The sequence below is a fragment of the Oryctolagus cuniculus genome, chromosome 2 (genome assembly GCF_964237555.1).
Source record: "Oryctolagus cuniculus chromosome 2, mOryCun1.1, whole genome shotgun sequence".
NCBI classification, from domain to species: Eukaryota; Metazoa; Chordata; class Mammalia; order Lagomorpha; family Leporidae; genus Oryctolagus; species Oryctolagus cuniculus.
Window position 1 is genome coordinate 105,010,149 of NC_091433.1, and position 24,096 is coordinate 105,034,244.

At 38.8% G+C, this 24,096-nt stretch overlaps 1 long non-coding RNA gene across 1 annotated transcript in view; it reads left to right on the forward strand.

Moving 5' to 3' along the window:
• The first annotated feature begins 491 nt into the window (after positions 1–491).
• Positions 492–24,096, forward strand: part of LOC127487919 (uncharacterized) — a 57,296-nt gene continuing 33,691 nt past the window's right edge. The window contains exon 1 of the long non-coding RNA XR_007915196.2: positions 492–692. This is a non-coding gene — a long non-coding RNA (uncharacterized lncRNA). The remainder of the gene's footprint in view (positions 693–24,096) is intronic.

Here is a 24,096-nt window from a genome sequence, read left to right on the forward strand (position 1 = left end):
AATAAATTATGTATCATGCTCTTTAAAAATTCCCCAAACAAACGTGATTTAATCAATTTAAACAAAATGAAAATATCACTTCAGAGCCTACCACTTCTGTTCTGCATGTCAACAAAATATGTGTAGAGTAGAGGGGAGAAAGTGCTTAGAGATCTACAAACAGGTTTTTGAAAATATTGACAAGGCAGAAAAAGGTGCAAGTAAGCAACCAGCAAAATTCAGGCAGAAATGACCAAAATTAGACCAAATGAAAAATATGATCTTCATAGAAACAACAGAATGCTCCCAAAACTCATGTATCATCCTTTGGTTAGGAGTGTAGTCACCAATGAGAATAACAAAATTAACAGAACCAGAGATGAGGAGGAAGGCCTGGAGAAAGTAAGAGCGGACACCAGTGAATAAGAATTTAAAATACTGCCTCATAGGAAGCTTTATTATGACACGGCAGATAGAATCACATCTGAACAATGGACCCTATAGAAGGGAATTTGGGAAAAAATATTAACAGCAGGTATTGGGTAAAGGGGGTCATGGGAAACCAAAGGCAGAGAGAAACTAGCTGGAGTGTAAATCCTCAGAGTTGCGTAGAAATTTAATCAGAGAAAGATAGGAGCAGAGAGACACTTAGAGAATGAAACCAAGGAGTCCTGTGGCTCTCAGTGGATCTCACCGGGAGAAGATCAAGGAAGGTAATGAGGTGTGGGCAATGTAATTGAGAGGGGAACAAGAGGGAACTGAAATACATGAATAACCAGCATAGGGTTAAGAAACCATTTGACAATTATTTTGTAGTAACTGACTGGTGATAATTGTTGCTGAGAAGAAAATGGGATGCTGTGGGTATGTCTAGAGCCCAGGAAAAAGGAAGGGAAGGGGCTGAAACTATCAAAGTAGGAGTGTCACATTGTATCTTTAGATTTAAAGACATAATTCGAGTTTTAATTTTAATTATTAATGTATTAATTATAGTGTTACAATTTGCTATATATTTTTAATAATGTCTTCTTCCTAGACTCAGATATATAGTCAGATCTTGAGCATGAACCATCATTATGTTTTGTGCTTTTAAGCATGCATGCTTGTGTATATATACAGACACACACACATACACACACATATACACATACACATTGATATTCAAAGTCATGTAATATTCACTCTATCTGTGGTTCATCTCTAGCCAAGGAAATGAAATGATTCTTTGTGCAGAAAACACACAATCTAGAATTGTAGGAAATGAGAACTTTTAAAACAGCCTATCCAGTTGGCAATTGTTCTTCCATTAATGTAAACAGAGTGAAGAGGAAACATATAGAAGAGAAGCAATTAGTTGGCATAAGTGGAAAATCCCATGCTGTCCCAGTTAATTAAATAACTTGTTTAAAGAAAGGGCTGCTGTTTGTATCGAATATCAATTGTCATTGCAATGAAATTTAATATGTACAGTAACCCATTCGATCTCTGAGCTGTTTTTACCCACAACATATTCTGACACCAAATGTGTGGGACTTTCTTCTCACGCCAACCAATCTCCAAATCCCCAGACATCAACTGGGTGTCCTACAGTTCAGTTCTGCCCTGACACTGATTTCCTGGAGTCAGTGAAGATCATGCAGTTTCAGGGCTCAGTCCCACAACACTGCCCCCACTCCTTATACCAGTTGTTAAGTTCCAGACCTTTTGTGCTTCTGACTAACTGGCCATACAGTCAGGGTTTTCACACAGGCTCGATAATTTGTTAGAAGTGTGCAAAGAATTCAGTAAGGCACTTAACTTATTATTACCAGCTGATGGAAGGGAAAGGATACAACTTAGTCAACAAAATAGAAGGGGTACATAGGACAAGGTATGTAAGGAGCAATACTGAGCTTTAATGCTCTCTCTAAGCACAGCACTCTCTCTTCAGCTTCATGGGTTCACCAAACAGAAACCCTCCAAACCCATCATTTCAGGGTTTTTATAGAGGTCTCATTGGTGTGATCAGTCACAAGTCTGTTTTGTTTTTCTTCCTCCCTGGAGCTTAGTGGTGAGGCTGGAAGTTCTATGCGTTTCCTCTCATGGCTGGCCCCCATGGCCCAGTCCCCATCCTGAAGCAAGCCAAAGGTCCACCAAGAGTCTCCTCATTGACACAAACTCAGATATTACTGAGAGGGTCTTCTCATGGATAAAAAAAAAAAAGATGCCTCTCTCATCCTTATCTCTCAGGAAATTACAACAGTCTTAGAAGCTCTAAGTCAGCCACAGGGGACAAAGACAAGTGTCATACTACCATTGTTAGATCTGAAATAACTCCCACTTTCCTATTGTCTTCTTTGTTCACACCTTGGGAAGAATGTCTTCACTATAAGTCTCCTCAGCCCCTCCATTTGCGTGTGTCATAGTTTTCCACATAGTATAGAGGATCCACTATCCAGTTTCTGATTTTTTTTTCAAATAATGGACTTCTATTTGCCTTTGTGGTTTAAAAATAAATCATGAATGAGGAGCAATAGCTCTTTGTAAAATACCTTCGATTTATAGCTGGATCATGGGACTTCCCATTAGATTGAAGAATGGCGTGATTGCAAAATTTTATCTGCTACACTATTTGATTGTATTATATTTTGCTGTATCATGTAGTTTTATAGTTTGCATTATATACAATTTGCATTGGAGGGGACTGAATACAAAGTATTAGATAAAAAGTAGAATTGCCTTTAGGGCTTTCACTACAATATATACAACTCATAATTTTGCAACTCCTGGAAAATGATATCTGATACAGATGCGCCTTTTTATTATTTTGATTATTTAGATGCCTTTTAGATAAATGCTACAGTTTTTGAACTGTTCTTTGGAAATCTCATGATGGAATTTTATTTAGTAAGTGACATTGAACTTAAAAGTGGCAGTTTTGATAAATTGCTGCTTATAATTGCGTTTCCTTCAGATGTGAGTGTCCACAGAGCCATGAATGCTAGCTATGGGGATATTTGGGAAGAAAGCAATCACACTAATAGGCAATGAGTTTAATATTAGCAGCAGAGTTTTAACATGGACAATGGACTCTACCATGAAGAAAACACATTTAACAATGATATATCATGAGTATACTATGCAGCTTTTATGTTGACAATCTTTTTAGGAAAGTTTTTCATCTTGAATTCATAGCCACTTAAAAGGCCACTCAGTGAATCTGTAAACTCATGACTCAGTCACCTTGTATATACTAGGGTGTCATGTTTCATAAAATTGCCATATTATGGAATATGAATGGTTATCCTAAGTATGAAAATATAGGGATGTCCTAAGATAGTTGGTGCTCCTAAAAAACCCTGTACATGTGACTGGAAAAGGGATTTTTATTTTGTCTATGTGCATATTTGCTTCCCAACCTAACTTTTTTTTTCTTTTTATTTCTTTCTTTTTCTCTTTCTTTCTTTCTTTCTTTCTTTCTTTCTTTCTTTCTTTCTTTCTCTCTTTCTCTCTTTCTTTTTCTTTTTTTTTTGCTGGAACAACAGATTGTAGCTCTAAGAAAATATTTTTGTAGAAAACAAGTATAGATTTATTGAGTCATATAATCATACACATTTTAAAAGATTGATTCATTTATTTGAAAGGCAGAGTTAGAGAGGCAGAGGCAGAGAGAGAGAGAGAGAAAGAAAGAAAGAAAGAGATCTTCCATCCACTGGTTCACTCCCAATATGACTGCAACGTCTAGAGCTGAGCCAATCCGAAGCCAGGAGCCAGGAGCTTCTTCAAGATATTCCCTTGGGAGTGCAGGACCCCAAGGACTTGGGCCATCTTCTACTGCTTTACCTAGGCCATAGCAGAGAGCTGGATCAGAAGTGGAGCAGCCAGGACTTGAACCAGAGCCCATAAAGGATGCCAGCACTGCAGGCAGCTGCCTTATCTGCTATGCCACAGCATCGTCCCCAATCAGATACTTTTTACTTATTTATTATTATTTATTTGGAAGGTTGAAAGAACAACAGATAGAGATTCCCCATCCACAGAGTCAGTCTACAAACGCCACAACAACCAGGGCCAGGCCAAGATGATGCCAAGAGCTGGGGACTCTATCTGGGTTTCTCACGTGAGTAGCAAGAATCCAACCACTTGAGTCATCACTGATGCCTCCCACAGTGTTCACTAGCAGGAAGCTGAGATTAGTAACAGTGCCAGGCACTCCAACATGGAAAGTAGACAAATAGATGTCCAAGGTAAATTCTTAACCACACCCAACACAAGTCCCTAACCTCATACATCCTCAGATTTGCTTTGAGGAGGAGAAAGGAATGATTAATATCACAGGATTAGGTGTATTTGCTTGGTCTCCAACCAGGATAGGAGTCTCGGTTCTTAGCTTTTAGTTGTCACTTTCATGTTCTGAACTTGGACAAGTCACTTCATTGGCTGAAATTAGGTTTCCTTCTTTGTATAATAGAATTATGGTCACTGCCTAATCTACTTCCTGGGCTTGTTAAGAGAATTAAATAAGAATACTTTTGTGAAAGCACTTTAATACACAAAGAACTCCAGCACATTCTTGCTCTAGGATTGACTTAACTGATTTTGGACTTACTGCCTCCATTCTTTGTGCCTAATTTCCTTATCTGGAAATGGAGATACTAAAATCATCTACATTGTAGGGCTGTCCTGAGAATTACATGAGATAATAGATATGAAACATTTAACAAAGTACTTTCCTACTCTATTTCCAGGACTGATTAAGTGACTTCTGTTCTTTTGATATAAGCAGATAATGTAACTGGGAAATTACATTATCTTGTGAATTATAACAATCGGTGTATCTTCGAGATGCCTATTATATACACTAGGATTGTGGTTATGGTTCGTGCTCTGCCTTTGCACTTAACTCACATGCGTTCAGCAAAGAGGACTGTCCATTCATTCAGCAGAGTGATACTGGAATGTAGCCTGGAGGTTAAGATGCTCACATTCCATATATAAGTACCAAGGTTCAAGTCCCTGCTCTGGATACCAAAAAGCCTGGGAGGCAGGAGTGATGAGGTCAAGTGATTGGGTCCTTACCTCCCACATGGGAGGGCATTCCCAGCTCCCAGTTTTGGCCTGAGCCCAGCCTTGGCTGTGGTGGGCATTTGGGGACTGAAAAAAGCAAATGGGAGCTCTCTCTGTCTGCCTATCTGTCTGTCTGCCTGTCTCTCTCTGCCTCTCAAATAAATAACAAATGTGAAAAACAAAAACACCAACACTGAATGTATGCCTATCCTTTTAGTGGCTTTGTTATAATTTTTCTGACTCGCTGCCCTTGGCATAACTCAGTTTCCTCTGGATGCCAAGACTAAAACTGGTGAAAAAGTGAATCAAATCTCTGCTAAAAGTTTTAACCAGATTTTCTCCCATTTAAAAATGATGATTTATGGTTAGAAGTTCTCAGTTTAATACACATTAAGAATTCAAATGCTGTTGCGATAATTTTTTAGTAAAAGCTGCTTTTTAGGACTACCTTTGCACATTTTCTTCGCAAGCAATAATTCTTCATCTATGGAGTAATTTATTTCTTCTGGTTTTAATATGTTACAGATGAATGGTTGTATGTCTTTCCTGTTAGAGCATTACAAGACAGGCTACTTTTACATTAGGCTGGTACTACAACAGATACCTGTGGTGCTCTTCATGGTTCATGTGGTACTAATTTAAATGGGAAGTTGCACATATTTCATTGAAACACTTGGTAAAGCCAGCTTTCACAGAAGGGTGCAAATGATGGACTGTTCTCTGTGTGCAGCTGAACTGCTCTAAATGTGTCAGAGAGGGTTATGGATCATTTCATTCACCCATCAACTCTGGTCCGCTGTGTGTACAAATCACAGCATAGTGTCATCCAACAGAACATTCCTGACAATACTAGAACATTTATAGTACTGCCATTTTTAATAGGAGTTCTGCAACCCCGTTTAAATAGTATTACTTCTTTAACACTTTCATCCCTGTTTGCCTGACCTTTTGCTTGAGCTAGCCTGGCTCTGGCTGCAAGTTGACTGGGGTTTCCTATGACAATTCAGCCTTGGAGAAACAGTGTGCTGGGTATTTCACTTCCCCCAGTGCCTAGGCCCCAGTCTTAGCAACATCCAGGAGTTTTGTCTAACCCTCTTCTTTGTTCAAAAGTGGAGAATCCTGTTTGTTCTTGGGCATAATCATCAACATCATTTCAAATAGTCAGCTTTGGTATCCAATAAATGAATGAGGTGAATTGGATATAAATACTCCGATGATTAAATTCCTTGGGTTACCTATTACCACTGCTGTTAATGATAAATGAATTCTTTAAAATTCAGTTTTTATAAAGAAAAATCCCTAAATCTGAGAGTCTAAAGTTTTTTTTTTTTTTAATTTCTCTTTTGCAGGTTGAAGCAGTTTGGGGACTACTGAATACATCTGTATTTGGGGTCCATTTACATAGGTTTCACATACAGGCTTCCAGACAACTGGGGAAAACCCTACTTAAAATGGGATTGCAAAGATTCCATATAACATTGCCTACATTCAGAAATGAAAAGACATATTATGTGCATTTGGGATATCATGAGTCATTATTCATGTTTATTTCAACCAGTTCCCTAGTGACAAGGGTGGTTGCTTTATATGTAAATAGGTAAAGCACTGTAGTTTATAAGTTAAAGCTCATTGCTGATTAGGAGAATCTGAGGCAAGTTGAAAAAAATTGACATTATGAATATTCAGGGAATACAATGTAAATTGGAGACGTCTCTGGGATTCTACAGAAAGCCCTGACCCAGGCCTTGCATTACTGCAATTTTATTAAAATAAATTGAACAAGATGTAAAACTGCAAACCTGAGAGATTATTCCTTACACAACTCTAAGAAACAGGTATTCTAACCTTAGGGAAAGAGGAAGCAATAGGCACTTTTTGGCATTTCTGGAAGTTATCTTTGTGCTGGCCACTGTGTTTCTTTACTGCAACAAACAGAGGGAAAACAACCTGAAAAGGGAATTCATTTGTACAAGTGGGCTTCAAAAAGTTCATAGAAAAGCAAGCTTTGAAGGTAAATCAAATTCTCCAGGAGCTTTTGAAGCCCCTTTGGATAATATGCTTGCTTGCTTGCTTGTTTTTCAGATTTGGAATTTATTGACTAGTAAAATCTGTAAGCCAATGATTATTGCTTTTCATTTGAGATGGATGAATATTCAGTTATACCACATGCATATTTTGTTTTTATCAATACTATTAATATGATAAAAATTAGGAGACTCCAGCAACCCCAAGAGAGGTTCTAGCTCTGTGAGATCTGAACTTTCTTGGTCCTGTAAGATGTGAAATAAATGGAGAGATGAGAACCCTAAAACATCCAGGCTGAAAGAAAACATCAGAGTAGATTTAACAGTCAATGAAAGTGCAGTTTAAAAACTTCTGCAGATGCATTACGAGAATTTCCTTATAGAATTATCTTCCTGTGTGAATAATATAAGCATAATGATAAATATTGATCTCTTCACAATTTGTATTCAGGAAAAAGATGCCATAATTTGGTTAGCTTGGAAATCAAAAAATGTCTCTTCTCCAAGCTTGACTAAAGCACATTTTCTCCTAAATAAACGAAAATTCATCTGTTAAATGACACAGATGTATCAGAAACATCACTGCTTAGTATTCAACAGTTGTATGTTTGAGTAAATAGCATCCAGAAGTCAAAGAATTTCACATAGACAGTTGCAATGATAGGAGTTTCAGAGATGGCGATGGACTTCAGAAAACCAATGATGATTTTGATCCCACCCAGGGTCTGTTACCATCCTCCATTAGAAGAAGTCAAGAAAATAAGGGAGCTCACACTGCATGAGTCCATGCAGAGGTGGAATGGATCATCCCTAACAGAACCAGGATTCCAGCCTATATTTAAGAAGGCCTCTGCAAACCTCTCTGGCCTCCCACTCCCCAGTCCTGTACGTGCCTCCAACTGGTAGAATCCTGCTGGCCAAAAGCAAATAGTCAATGGAAGCTAGTATCCCACACATAGCAAGACCCAGAGGGTAGAAAATGGATCTTGCATGGGAGAGAGAGAAACCAAAAAATATCAAGCAAAATAACTACATGGGAAAGCAATATAGTTTAATTGTTTCTAGAAAAAAAATTTAGAAAGTAGCCCATATAAGAAATGTTATTATTACACGCACCTTTTCTCGTATTTTTTTCTGACTTTCTCATTCCTTAAATCAAGTCAAAAAGTCTCATTTTTATAGTTGATACATAGGGGATTCTGTGTTTTCTCAACTGGAATTCTTAATCTGAACCCTTAGACACAGAAAATAAATTGAGAGGTTCTCTCAGTTCTTCCAAGGTGTACTATTAGACATCAAAAAAAAAATTACCAGAGACATTAATTTATTACATCTGGATGCTGTAGACATGAGACATGGTTCTCTGGAGAAGCCCTTGGGGAATGACAGAAATCAGGCCTAATGCTCCAGACTTCTTCCTGGTACATCCAGCTTGTATGCGAAAGGCACATTTTCAGAAAGAGCCCCCATTTGTCACCCCAGGAATGTCTCATTGATGGAAACTCTCCATGACTTTGCTATATCTTGTGACAATTAATATTTTCCTTAGGAAGCTCTGGTACAGAGCAAGGAACAATTTGTGTTTGGTTTATCTGTAAGTAAGTGACTGAATGGATATCTTAACATATGCATTGATAAGTTGGTTTACAAGATATTATTCAAATGAAAGGTATAAGCAATCTGAAAGAACATAGCATGTATCCAATTTAAGGATGAATGTAGTTTTTTATGACTAAAAAAATCAATCAATTTGAAGAAGTATTTATTTTTTAAAGGAGTTGACACAATCTTCAATAATATTGATTTCTTCACATACTTGATTTTTTTTGGTCTTCCATTTTGGTTTTCTTGTGTCTTGAGTCAGTTAATTCCTTTAAATGTCTAATTTTCTAAAAATGAGTATCATTTCAATCCATGTGTTGGCCACTTTCCCAATCCTTCTAAACATAAGTGCCCAAATTTAATAAAATGTATGGCTTCCCATCTGTTTTTTAACATCAAACTTCTTGGGAAATCAACATGTGAAGTATTATAAAGGCTATGAGAAAACATGGTCATGTTAGGGTGAACATTGCAGAGAAGGTTCGAGGGAGGGCCCAAGCAGTGAAGGCTTGTGTGTTCCTTCCTGGGATCTGATTTTCTACAGCTGCGTGGAGGTAGTGAAAGGCAGCTAACACTGTTCCATTGAAAGGGGAAGGGCATATATTCAAGCCATGAATGTGTGAACTACATTGTACCCTCTTTGTGAACATCTCTGAATGCTACCCTGTTGTAAGCATCTAATTTCATTCTACAATAATTCAGTTGCCAAAGTCTTTGTCCATGCTTTCTAACATATGCCCCAAAGCCTTGTTTCATGCAAGCAGATGTCATTAAATATGTTTATTAAGCTTAAAGAGAGAAATGACTTCCTAAACCTGCATATATGTAGTAATACAGTTTCAATTTTTGATGGAATATACCCTTAAGAATGCCGTTCTCTATGTTGCAGCAAACCATAGGCTTCTATAATTTCAAGAACTAATTAGGCAGATAGAAAGTAGTGCCTGTGGCTTAATCCTGTGATAAATCTGCATGAGCCCCAGACACCAGGGCATCTCTCCTTTGAATTTGCATTAGGTGAACAAAAGAAACTAAGTTCTGGAAGAGATACTTATTGTATAATTATAGTTTAAATATATGCACTAAAGTAATTATTTCAGTAAACAGGAATTGCAGATATTCATTGAACTGTAAGAAAAGGAAGATCTGTGAACTATATGAACTGTAAATGTTATTCCTTAGGAAGAATGTTCAATGAGCAGGTTAGAATTGGAGAAATTCCTAAGCAATGAGAAAATCTCTCACTTGTTTCCCATTGATATGCCACAAAAGAACCAAACTTGGAAACCAACGTGGTTTTTCGGGAATCACTGAATAGATCCCTCAGTGGCAAGCTGTGTTAGGAGTTGGCATGCTGTCCAGTTTTGTCCAATTATCAATAAGTGAGAGGGATTAGCTGTTGGTAATAGTGCATGGATAAAAGGCTCAGGTCATAAGCGGTGAATTTAGAAAAGTGAGAGTGTTTTGTGGGGGTGGGAGAAGCTTTTCTAAGTTAGCAATAAAATGAGATGATTAAGTTAACTGTTTAGTTTCTAAAATAGATAAATCCTGGTGATGTGAATTATTCCCCAAGCTGTATGTCAGAGTTCATCTAACTCTCATTTTCTTACTGCAAAACAATCATTCAGGCCTTCATCTAACAGGCAATGGAAAACTCTAGGTAAAATTTAAAATGCCTTGCAGATGGCAGAAAATAACCTTGAGAAGAGGAAAGAAAGACAAACAGAGGAAAACAAAACTCCAAATAATTATTAAAAGTTTAGATTCAGATTGATGATTTTCTTTGTTTAAAAGCCAGCGCTTGCATTCACATGAAAATCTGTCCTTAGAAGTACAGTTAGAATGCATCAATCCTGAAGTGCTGCATACCAGAGATAAATGAAAGCTCATCATGCCAAAAAACTGTTGATTTATGACTGGCAGGAGCTGACTACTAGCTTTCCTATCATCATTTTGGAGTATCAGTTCAACAAGAAGAATGTGCGCAGGTAATTGAGGAAAGCAAAAAATCACGAATTTAGAATGAGGCTTTTCTGGTCATGCACAATGTTCACATGACATAAACTAAAAATTCAAGGAAATAAAAACGTGGAAGAAAATGTTCCTTTATTCCTCAATCAAGATTAACTTTTATTCACAGTACAATGGATTCTATTTGCCTCTGGGAGATGAGCCAAACACAACGTGGGGCACCATGAGCCAGAGACCGCTAACTTCATCAACATCCCAAGTCACATCTTAAATATCACCTACCCGGCAAGCTCAATCTGGAAATTTAAATATACACAGGAACACTTTTACAGTTTTCTAAATATGTAGAGGAAACAGAGAGTTAATATTTGTGAAAGGTTAGAAGAGAAACCCCAGCCAATAGAGTGTTACCTGAGATCTGACATCATGCGTTATGTAATTAGCAGATAAAGTTCACCAGGCAGTTTCTCATTTGTACTATGTAAGACCTATCAGTAGTTGTAAATCCCACTCACAAGCTGTCTAAATGAATAATCTGTGGGAGGAGTGAGTAGAAAGATGCTAGCCTTGTAATGAATTTTCATTTAAAAATGCCAACTGCAGGCTCGGTTCCTGGCCATTACAAGTTTCACTTTCATACATGGAAATGGATATTTAAAATTAGGTTAAGTGTCCACATTATGCCTCAGTCCCAGGAATGTCTAACAACTGCGTTTTGTTTTCTCTTTTCTTTTTTGTTAAAAATAACTGGCATGAGCACCTGTATGAATCCCAGCTGCTCCACTTCCATTCCAGCTCCCTGCTGGTGTATCTAGGAAAGCAGCAGAGGATGACCCAAGTTCTTGGACCCCTGCCACCTGTGTGGGAGACCCAGATGAAGCTCCTGGCTCCTGCTGTGGCCATTTTGGGAAGTGAACCAGTGGATAGAAGATTCTCTCTCTCTCTCTCTCTCTCTCTCTCTCTCTACCTCTGTCTCTCTCCTCTCTTTGTTCTCTCTGTAACTCTGCTTTTCAAATAAATAAATAAATAAATAAAGTTCTGTGAAAGAGTCTGTGGTCTTAATAAAAAATGACTCGCATAATTAGCTGCCTATTAACTTCTCTGTGTATTGTATCTGATGAATGTGCTTAGGAGAGGGGTAATAAACAGTCTAGTTCAGCTCTGAGATTTGACCTTTGGTAAAAAAATGAAACAAAACATACAAAACAACCAACCAAACAATATAAAACCAGTATGGGGTAAGGCAGACAGGGAACTCTATATAATAGATAAACATCTATTGTTATGGAGTTTCAATGTACCTTTCATTTTTATATTGATCCTATTGGTGCTAGAAGAACAAAGACATATGAAGTCATCCTGTATTAAAAATACACCCACTTAATTCTATTTTGTTGCACAATATTATGCCTCTTTTATTGACTGGGCAACCTTGTTTTGACCATCTATGATATAACTAAACTTTTGTTTCATAACAAAAGAGACTTATATGTTATTATACAGAGTTTGAAATCTGGAAAAATTAGTATATTTTAATTATATAGTCTGAGATATTGCTGGTATTTGCCAAATAAGATTTGTTTATTGACAATATTATACTTTTTGAAAGATTTATTTGTTTGAAAGGCCGAAGGACACAGAAAGAAAGGGTAAGATAAAGAGGGAAAGAGAAGATCTTCCATCTACTGGTTCTATATGTGAGAAAGCTAAGGCTCAGAGAATATAAGTAAATCGCTCATGTTCACAATTAGTAAAATTCTGCTGATCTCTGATGAAAGCAAATATCCTTTTCTACTTCTAATGAAAAATAAAACAAACTTCTTTCACAGAGATATAACTGGACAAGGGTAGGGGAACAAACAAGTCAAAAATAATACAAACCTGAGGCTGGCGCCGTGGCTCACTAGGTTCATCTTCCACCTGAGGCGCCGGCATCCCATATGGGTGCCAGATTCTGTCCCGGTTGCCCCTCTTCCAGTTCAGCTCTCTGCTGTGGCCTGAGAGGGCAGAGGAGGATGGCCCAAGTGCTTGGGCCCTGCACCCGCATGGGAGACCAGGAGGAAGCACCTGGCTCCTGGCTTTGGATCAGCGCAACGCTGGCCATAGCGGCCATTTGGGGGTGCACCAGCGGAAGGAAGACCTTTCTCTCTGTCTCTCTCTCTCAGTCTAACTCTGTCAAATAAATTTAAAAAAATACAAACCTATGTCATACTTTTTCTAATTGCAGAAACCACTAGGACTTTATAGTAAGAGTACAGTACAAAAAAATAATGAAGCTGATGTCTGAGTTCTGAAGAATGAGTAGGAATTCCCAGGAGTGTGGGGCAAGGAGGCACTCTACAGACACAATAGCAAATGTGGTGCTGTTGATTGCAATGGTCTTTATTTACTTTACTTTTTTTTTTATTTTTTATTTTTTATTTTTTTTTAACTTTTATTTAATGAATATACGTTTCCAAAGTACGAATAATGGATTACTATGGCTTCCCCCCCATACCGTCCCTCCCACCCACAACCCTCCCCTTTCCCACTCCCTCTCCCCTTCCATTCACATCAAGATTCATTTTCGATTATCTTAATATACAGAAGATCAGCTTAGTATACATTAAGTAAGGATTTCAACAGTTTGCTCCCACACAGAAACATAAAGTGAAAAATAATAGATGATTTTTTTTAATGATGATGAAATCAGATCAGACCTATTGTCATGTTTAATCCCAGTGAGAGTCAAGTTGGGAGTTGATAGTTTCTTTTCTTTTCTTTTTTTTTTTTTTTTTTTTTTTACAAAGGATCAGTTTAGTATGCATTAAGTAAAGATTTCAACAGTTTGCACCCCCATAGAAACACAAAGTGAAATATATTGTTTGAGTACTCGTTATAGCATTAAATCTCAATGCACAGCACATTAAGGACAGAGATCCTACATGAGGAGTAAGTGCACAGTGACTCCTGTTGTTGACTTTACCAATTGACACTCCTGTCTATGGCATCAGTAATCTCCCTATGCTCCAGTCATGAGTTTCCAAGGCTATGGAAGCCCCTTGAGTTCTCCGACTCTTATCTTGTTTAGACAAGGTCATAGTCAAAGTGGAGGTTCTCTCCTCCCTTCAGAGAAAGGTACCTCCTTCTTTGAAGACCTGTTCTTTCCACTGAGATCTCACTCACAGAGATCTTTTGCCAGAGTGTCTTGGCTTTCCATGCCTGAAATACTCTCATGGGCTTTTCAGCCAGATCTGAATGCCTTTAGGGCTGATTCTGAGGCCAGAGTGCTATTTAGGGCATCTGCCATTCTATGAGTCTGCTGAGTATCTCACTTCCCATGTTGGATCACTCTCCCCTTTATTTATTCTATCAGTTAGTGTTAGCAGGTATTAGACTTGCTTATGTGCTCCCTTTGACTCTTAGTCCTTTCATTATGATCAATTGCGAACTGAAATTGATCACTTGGACTAGTGAGATGGCATTGGTACATGCCACCTTGATGGGATTAAATTGGAGTCCCCTGGTATGTTTCTAACTCTACCATTTGGGGCAAGTCAGCTTGAGCATGTCCCAAATTGTACATCTCTTCCCTCTCTTATCCCCACTCTTATGTTTAACAGGGATCACATTTCAGTTAAATTTCAACACATAAGAATAACTGTGTATTAATTACAGAATTAAATCAGTCATATTAAGTAGAACAGACAAAAAAACTACTAAGAGGGATAATGTATTAAGTTGTTCATTAACAGTCAGGGCTATGCTGATCAAGTCACCGTTTCCCATAGTGTCCCTTTCACTTCAACAAGTTTCCTTTTTGGTGTTCAGTCAGTTGTCACCGATCAGGGAGAACATATGGTATTTGTCCCTTTGGGACTGGCTTATTTCACTCAGCATGATGTGTTCCAGATTCCTCCATTTTGTTGCAAATGACTGGATTTCGTTGTTTCTTACTGCAGTATAGTATTCTAAAGAGTACATATCCCATAATTTCTTTATCCAGTCTACCGTTGATGGGCATTTAGGTTGGTTCCAGGTCTTAGCTATTGTGAATTGTGCTGCAATAAACATTAGGCTGCAGACCGCTTTTTTGTTTGCCAATTTAAATTCCTTTGGGTAAATTCCAAGGAGTGGGATGGCTGGGTCGAACGGTAGGGTTATCTTCAGGTTTCTGAGGAATCTCCAGACTGACTTCCATAGTGGCTTGACCAGTTTGCATTCCCACCAACAGTGGGTTAGTGTCCCTTTTTCCCCACATCCTCGCCAGCACTTTACTAAAGCAAAATCAGAGGTTGGGCAATATCACAACTTTTCTTTATATACTCTTCCACAATTAGAAATCGTCCTTCAAAATCAGTTTTGCTTATATAAGATGAGTAAATATACACATCAGTTTCCCTCTCTCTCCCCCTTTCTCTACTATCTCCCTCCTTGCTCCATCTGTTTTCTCTTACTAGCTCTAGTGTACATAAAATATCCAGTCAATTTGCCTTCCATGTGAGATTGATCTAGTTTTATCCTTTCATACATTCAGAAAGCTCAGATAAACTATTTTCGTTTTATAGAAATATACTATTATTATTTTTAGCAATATGTAATCTTTGGCATTTTTTCTCAACTATACAGCTAGATTTTGTCGTTTGTAAATTTTATATTATAAGACATTTCAGGAACCTGTGTTGTGACACGGTGGGTTGACTCACTGCTTGTGATGCCGGCATCCCTTATGGCACTGGTTCGAGTCCCAGCTGCTGTACTTCAGATCCAGCTCTCTGCTATTGTGCCTAGGAAAGTAGCGGAGGATGGTCCTAGTACTTGGGTCCCTGCACCTGCGTGGGAGACCCAGACAGAGCTCCAGCCTGGCCATGGCCTGACCCAGCCCCAGCCGTTGCAGACATTTAGTGAGCCAGCAGGTATAAGTGCTCTCTCTCTCTCTCTCTCTTTCTCTCTCCCTCTGTCTCTCCATCTCTGTCTATAACTGACTTTCAAATAAGTAATAATTTTCTCAAAAAAATTCAAATCTGTGCAAAAATAAATAAAAAAGTATAATGAATCCTCAAATTCTTAACAACAAACAATCTCAACCATTAAAATTCATAGTCTGGCTTCCTTCGCACCTCTCCTCATTTCTCTTTTTCCATATGTTTTCAAAGCAAATCCCAGAGAGTGTCTTATTTCATGCAAAAAATGTTTCAGAATGATTTAAGAAGGACTAGTTTTTAAGCATAGCCACATTAGCATAATTAAACTCTAAAACTTAACAATCATTGGGTAATATTGTATTTATTCATGTATAAAATTTCTAATTGTTCAATAAATGTCAATCTTTTTTTAAACAGGCTGATTTTATATGAGATTGCACAAGCATTTCAATACTGTTCTGGTTTGATAGGGCTCAAGAGAATTAAAATTTATTTCCATCTTTTCTTTGGAAATTGATTTTTACCAAAAGAAAAACCACCAAAACAAAACCTAATAGTTAACCAATAATGCTTTCCACAGTATGGATTTTTCTAATCGCCTTTTCCCTTTTGGCAGAACTACTTTAACAAAGAAATCGCATTTCTCCATCAGGAAGAACATTATGTCTGATCTTTCTCTTTTAGTGAAGCTGGTAACCAACCACAATTAATGTGAAATTCCATTATTTCCTTGGAGTTGAATATGTATATTATTTGGGTATTATTTATAATTTTTCAGGAAAAAAGTTCCCTATATGTCCTATTAAACAAATAGTAGTGTGGCTTGCATATAGTGGGACATACAAATGTTTGCTCTTTTCACTTGCAAATTTCAAAACAGGTTTGCTCACTAGTGATGAATTTTTCCCTTACTTTCGCTATATTTTTATGGTCGCTTTACTATCATCATGAATTCAATGGCTAAACTATTTTTAATGTGATTTGGTCCATTGCAGTTATCTTCATTGATGTTCAGATTATCCTGTGATGAGTAACTGGAGGTCTCTTCCTGTTGATGCATCCCTTCCCATGTGACCCTTGGTGGTCTTCTTAGTTTCCTTGCTATTGTTTTGATAAAATGCTTACATTTCTTCTGTGCATTCACCCTGTTGCCTGTAGGATTTGGGGAGATGTTATTACAAGACTAAAAATTGAATGGTCAGTTATTACCATTCAGTTCACCACTGTAACCTAATTGGTCATTGCTTCTAGCATTTATAATGGATAAAACAGGGAGACAGATAAATATATCACTAGTTTGTGCTTGCATTTCCTAATCAAATTCAGGATTACAGACTTGTCTTTACTTAATTTCCTCTATCTTACAACTTTATCTTGATCCTCTCTCCCCATGAATCCCATTCTCATTGATCTTGGGGATGATAAAGGTAGAATCAGAAAACACAACGTATTCATAGACTTTATCCCATATTACACACACAACAGTTTTGGAATAGCAAAACTGGTAATATTAGCAACGATATGGTCACAAAAACAGTTTAATATTTCTTTTTTGGATACTTTTTATTCTCAGGGCATAAATGACTAGAAATAGATAGTTAATTATAATGTTTTAATGTTCCTTGATGTAATTCATCTATCAGTTATGACACAAATTGAATACATGTTTATATACAGTTTCCTTTTCTTCATTTTTTAGATATTTCTTTCCATAATTTAACTTTCTTACAATGATACACTTTTTTGATTCCAAGTCAAACCTCTCTGAAATGTCAAAGAAACACCCCAGGAATGTATTTTTTTCCTTGAAATTTCTGTTCTAAACATGTTTTTATGGTGTCTTTTTAATGTTTTACAGATCGGTTTATTAATTTGAAGGGCAGAACATCAGAACATCAGAGAGGGAAGGAGTGACAAAACAAGACCCAGAACTCTAAGTCTGCCACATGGGGGCATGACCGAAGAACTAGGGCCATCCTCTGTTGCTTTCCCAGAAAAAAACATTGATTCTCTTAAAGGTTCCAACAGCCAGGTCTAGACCAGGCCAAAGCCATAGGGCAGGAACTCCATCCTGGTCTCTCACATGGGTGGCAGAGGCCCAAATTCTTGAGCAGTCTCCAGCGACATTTCTAGGAACATTCATAGTAAGCTGGATTGAAAGTAGAGCCTTTAGGACTTAAATCAGCACCCCAATATAGCATATAAGTAAGGTAGAGATCAGTTTGACTCATTTCAAGAATCTTTTTTTGTCTTCTTTGATTTTCTGCAGTTTGAGTATGACATGGCTAGATGTGATATTTTTGTTATTTATTCTGCATAGTGTTCTGTTTAGTACTTGGATTTGTACATTTTTGTTACTCTTTTTAAAAATTGCAAACAATTATAACTTCAAAATATTTTTAGGTGTTGTGTATATTACATTTTTGGAAATGGCCCCAATTTTTGGTTGCTCTGTTCTGGTTTTTTTTTTTTTTTTTTTTTTTTTTTTTTTTTTAGATTTATTTTATTTTTTGAAAGACAGAGTTACAGAGAAAGGTAGAGACAGAGAGAGAGGTCTTCATCCACTGGTTCACTCCCCAGATGGCCACAACGGCCGGAGCTGAGCCGATCCGAAGCCAGGAGCCAGGAGCTTCTTCCAGGTTTCCCACATGGGTGCAGAGGCCCAAGGACTTGCGCCATCATCTACTGCTTTCCCAGGCCACAGCAGAGAGCTGTATCAGAAGAGGAGCAGCTGGGACTTGAACCGGCGCCCATATGGGAGCTGGCGTTTCAGACTAGGGCTTTAACCCGCTGCAGCACAGCTCTGGCTCGTGCTCTGTTCTGATTTTACTTTCATTTACTTTTCCTTTATATTTCAGTTTGGAAATTTTCTACTGACCTATCTTCAAGCTCATTGATTCTCTCTCCAGCTATTTCAAATTTACTAATAAGTCTATCAAAGACAGTCTTCAATTTTGCAGCATTGTTTTGACTTTCCATCATTTCATTTTGATTCATTCTTAGAATTTCAATCCCTCTGCTTGCATCACCCATTTGTTTTTACATGATGTCTAATTTTTCCATTAGAGCTTTTAGTCTACCATAGTTGTGTTAAATTTCCTGCTTGATAATTCCATCATATGTCTCTTTGATAGCAGTTCACCTTTAGGTGAGGTGGAAATGCTAAAGGAGTTTATAGAATATACAAAATCCTCCTCCCATCTGGGATAAAGTTCCACCATAGATATCCCCCCATGGTGGTCTAGGATATCATAAAGGCTCTAAGACTATTTCATAGGGATTATATTTCTCCTCTCACTGCCAGAGCCATGAGCTCCAGGTAAGACCACGGTAACCTTCTTGATGAGGTTTCTGGAGAAAAACCCATCAAGAGTATGGCTTTCTCTGAGGACTGCAGCCCCTGAAATTTCTTTATTCTCATAATAGTTCAGATACTGCCTCCAGGATTAGCCAAATCAGCATTCATTCTTCTAGTTTATGACTAGATTAGAGAAAGTGGATCTAAGTTGTGTCTTTTGGCATATACATGCTTCTGTAGATTTTTAGGTGGCTGTTGATGAGTACATTAAAAGCAAAGCTCAGCTGGCGCCGCGGCTCACTTGGCTAATCCTCCGCCTGTGGCGCTGGCACCCCAGGTTCTAGTCCTGGTTGGGGCACCAGATTCTGTCCTGGTTGCTCCTCTTCCAGTCCAGCTCTCTGCTGTGACCCGGGAAGGCAGTGGAGGATGGCCCAGGTCCTTGGGCCCTGCACCCACATGGGAGACCAGGAGGAAGCACCTGGCTCCTGGCTTCAGATCTGCGCAGCGCGCTGTCCGTAGTGGCCATTGTGGGGGTGAACCAACGGAAGGAAGACCTTTCTCTCTGTCTCTCTCTCTCTCTCTCTCTCTCTCTCTGTCTAACTCTGCCTGTCAAGTGCTTTCTAAGTATAAGCACACCAATGGCAATTTCCAATTTTTTTTTTTTACATGATGGTGATGAAAGTAGAAGTCTAGATAATTTATTTCTATTTATTTTACACAGAGACTGTATTCAATAGTCATATAATTTGAAATTTATTCCTTTATATTATTTTGAATTTTCTTTTTTTGCATGTTTCCTTGTCATTTGTAAATACTGTTTAACTTGTGTCCTGATTATGTTATCTTTGTCTATTCCAAAGGCATTATATTTGTTTAAGTATGTAGCCCATAGATAATAACTTTTTTTCAATACACCTAACTTGCAAATATTTTTCAGTTTTAATTAATTATTTGAGAGGCAGTGATAAAGTGTTCCTATCCCTTGTTTCATTCCCCAAATACTAGCAATGGCTGATTGGCATGGGTTAGCAGGGGACTGAGTTGGGTTCAAAGCTAGGAGCTAGGAATTCAATCCAGGATTCTCATGTGAGCGGTAAGAAACCAAAACCTTAAACTGTTACTTCTGCTTCCCTGAGTTCACCCTGGTGGGAATGCGGAATTAGGAGCCAGAGATAGTAGTGAACACTGACACTCTGATTTGGCTTGTGGACATCTTAACCATTAGGTTAACTGCGTTCTTATTTTTCCTGATTAAATAGTGGCTCATCTATTTCAGTATAGCATGAACCAGAACTGTGATATGAGTCTTTTTCTTCCTATATTTATAAAGACACTTTTTAATATCTCACAATCATAATGCTTTAGAAGCTTTTCTCTAGACATATTTTTCATATTAAAAAGTATCCTTATCTTCCTACTTTGCTTAAAAATCCTTTTTGTAATAATGGGAGATGTTTGATTTTATCAAAGTGTTTTTCTACAACCGTTAGAATGATCATATGATTTTAATTCTTCATTGTTGTTATATAGTGAATAACATTGACTTCTATTTGAAAATCAAACTATGTTTTATTCTATAATAAAACTTACTTGATCTTGATATATTTTCATTTTATACAAATGGTATTTTATTTGATAATATTTTGTTTATGATTTTGAAAAATCTATGTTGGTGAAATAGATTTGGACAGTTATTTTTCTTTTTGTACCATGTCCTTGGGTTTTGATATTAGATGATCTTGCCCTTTTAGCAAAAGTTGTGAATTATTATTATTTTTTTAAATATTTAAAAGCAAGATTTATTAGAGTCAGAGATCTGCAGCCAGAGTGTCACGGAGGAGTGCTTCAAGAGAAGCAAAACCCTGGTGTGCAGAAGGTATTGCGGCTCCCTTGCCACTCTCATGATAAGATTGGAAGCTCTCAGAGAGTGAACAGGCAGCTTCTTTGGAGCTTTCTACAGGTAACTTTTGGGGGGAATACTTTCCACCCTCAGTTTCCACTGGGACAATCCTGACTGCCTGCCAACTCATCTGACTTCTCATACCCCCACCAGGAGAATAGACCCTAACTTCTGTTGGGGAAACTGGGCAATGACCGCTCTGGCTGCTTCATGCTGAAAAGGGGTGTCCTTGGGAATGGCAGTGAATACAGGGTTCCAGCAGGCGGTGGCTTCTCTAGGGACCCAGTGCTAGCTTGCAGAAACTGCTTCCATCTGAGGTTTCATGTGCATCACCACCTAGAATTTCACTGTTTCAAGTCTGTAGACAATGAATCTAATGAGCAGATTAAACTTGTGGGGTCTAAAACAAAGGACAAAGTCATTACTAGGGGACCTAAAGAGGTGTTGTCTAGACCATGAGCAAGTTTTCCCATTGAGATACATATAGAAGAATTTTTCTCAGATGAATGATAATTCTCCATGAAATATCTACTTATATGGACATGTCAAAAATCTCCCTTTAAAGTGATAGATCAAATACAGGTTTGATTTTTAAACATTTTTAAAAGATTTATGTATGTATGTATGTGTGAGAGGCAGAGAAACAGAGCTCAATTCCGTTGGTTCACTCCCCAAATGCATGTGATATCTTCTGGTTAGGGCCAATGCAGGGAGCCAGAAACTCAGTCCAGGTCTCCCAGGTTGGTGGCGTAGATATAACTATTTGAGCCATCATTGCTGCTTCCCAGAGTACACATTGGCAGGCAGCTGGAATGGAGAGCAAAGCTGGCACGCTCACTTAGGCATTCCCATGTGAGATGTGGACATTTCAGCCAACATCTTAATTTCTAGGTTAAATACCCACCTTTTAATATATTTTTGAATCTATTAAACTGGGAATAAAATAATTTAGGTGCTTTAATATACTCTTATTGTGTTGTACTTTTATTTATGGGCTAGTAAGTTTCTGTTATTAAAAGCTGCTTGTTCTGATATTAGAACAACTAGACCAGCTAACTTTTGTTTTGTGTTCATCCAGCATACAGTAGTTTATAACTATGTCTTATGAGTAGAGCCTATCTTGTTTTATCTTATGTGAACTGATTTCATGTCTGAAAGACTACTACAAAACACACCAAACATCAGAGTTTTGTTTTTACTGTAAAACACCTTAAGCCAATGGTGCCTAGTCGACAGTTAGCTACTTGTAACTGTCTCTAAAACAAACGTGTGTTCAGGCAGCTGCAAGACAATTTCCAAGGGTGATTGCGGGCCAGGGGACTGTGTGTCATAGATGAGTTACCCAGTAGAGATTGCTTACCATTATGTTAGGTTTTAAGGTTGTGGTGTTGAAAGAAGAAGAGGCTGCCAGTTGGAGAAGACTTTAGAGTTGAGTCTGCCCAGACAGAGGGTAGGGGTCTATGAAATTAGGCTTGAAGGGCAGAGCTGCTTTTCGAGCCCACTCAGGGATGCCAAAGGGAAAAAAAAAAAGGAGAGCAGAGCTGCTTGTTGGGGGAGGTGTAGAGCACCACAAAGGCTCTGATAGGGAGGGCAGAGGCTAAGAGGAAGGCTCTTTGCTGAAATTGGAGTGCACTGTCTTAGCAGTTGGAAATGGCTTAGATGCAGGGATTTTAGAGTGATAAACCTTTTGTTAGCCTTTACAGTATTTTTTACTCAGGAGGAGAGAGTGGCAGGAGTGGAGGAGGAGGGTTTAGGAAGAGAGAGGCAGTTTTGGCTGTCACAGAAGACAATGAGCACGGCATCAGGCGGAGGGTTATGGATCTGGGGACAATCGGAGGGATTGAGTCTAGGGTGCTACGAAGGCTGGGACTTTTAGTTTGGAGAGGAGATCTCTGCCTATTAGGGGTATGGGTCATTGTGGCATCACAAGGAAGGCATGGGGCGGAGTAAGGGAGCCAAAGGTATAGGGAAGGAGTGGGGTGACTCGTGTTTTGCTGGGAATGTTTGAGACTCCTGTAATGGAGATGCCAGAGTGCAGAGTGTGGCCTAAAAATGTTTTCAACAGAGAGAATGAGACCTCTGTATTCAGCACAACAGAAACAATTCATTCATGAGGATGATGAGCTGCTATCATGGGGTCATTAGTGACCCATACCTGTGGGTTGACAGTGGACAGGGGACCGGGGGTGGGCAGGGCTGTTGGGTCGGGATCATCCTGAGAGAGCAGTAATAGGAAGGGAGGTGAAGGGGGACTGGAGGACAGAGCTGACAGTCTGAGGATAAAAGTGATTTGAATATGACAAGGAAACAGTGATAGAAGGGCATCTTATCTATCATGTAGAGCACACTGGGAGTCTGTAGAGGACTATATTTTTTTTCCCACCCTGACTATGAAGGTTGAGGTAGTAGAGGTGGGCCCCAATAATGGATAAGGACTGAGAAGGCTCCTCCTGTATCAATAAGGAAGGAAATTGGACTACCTGTTTCTGTCACAGTTACCCTGGGCTCCTGCTGAGTGATGGTCATAGTCGGTAGCAGGAGTCTGGGCTACTTTAATCCTTGGTTGCCAGTCCTAGAAGGTCAACTCAGGGTATGGGTGGAGTCAATGGCCTACTGTCCCAATGGACAAGAGGACAGTCCACTCCCCAGTGGGCCTTCTGGTGACATTTAGGACAACGACCTGGTGGGTCCCAAGGGTTGGGGCACATGCTGGCCCAGCGGCCCTTCAGGCCACATTTACATGGACCTAAAGAACCTTCACAGTATGTGGGGCTGCTGGAGGCAGCAGGTTTTTGAAAGGCCGTGGCCAGCATTTGAAATTTTGTCTTTTGGGCTCACTCATGCCTCACATTATATACTTTAAAGAACACTGCTCGAATTTTTGCCTGTGGATTTAATGGGCCCCTCTTGAGCCACTTTAGCTTTGTCTTTCTGGTGGATTTTTTGAGGCCAGCTAACTAGTAGGTAATGAAATGATTTCTGCTCATTATACCATTGGGAGAGTTTTAATACCAGTTGGGGTCTTGTTCTAGGACCACATTTGCTCCTATGGGATAGGCAGGGTCAGTCTGATGGGTCTCATCAGCATGGAGATGGGTGTCTTCCCAAACTCGCCTTTGCTCCTCTTGGAGGAGTTTACTAGAGAAGTTCATGAAGACATCGTATTGAAATGCTTTAACGTACGACACTGGGTTAGAAGTGAAGGAACCGTTTTTGTTTGATTTGTGAGAGATCAAGTGAGATAGGAATGTGGACCTTGAACTATGCCCTCTGCTTCTGCCACCTCTCTAAGGGGCAATGGTGGGGGCAGGCTCCCTAGCTGCTGGATGAGAGTGACTCAGGGACCGGGGACAGGAGACGGGGGGTCAAGGG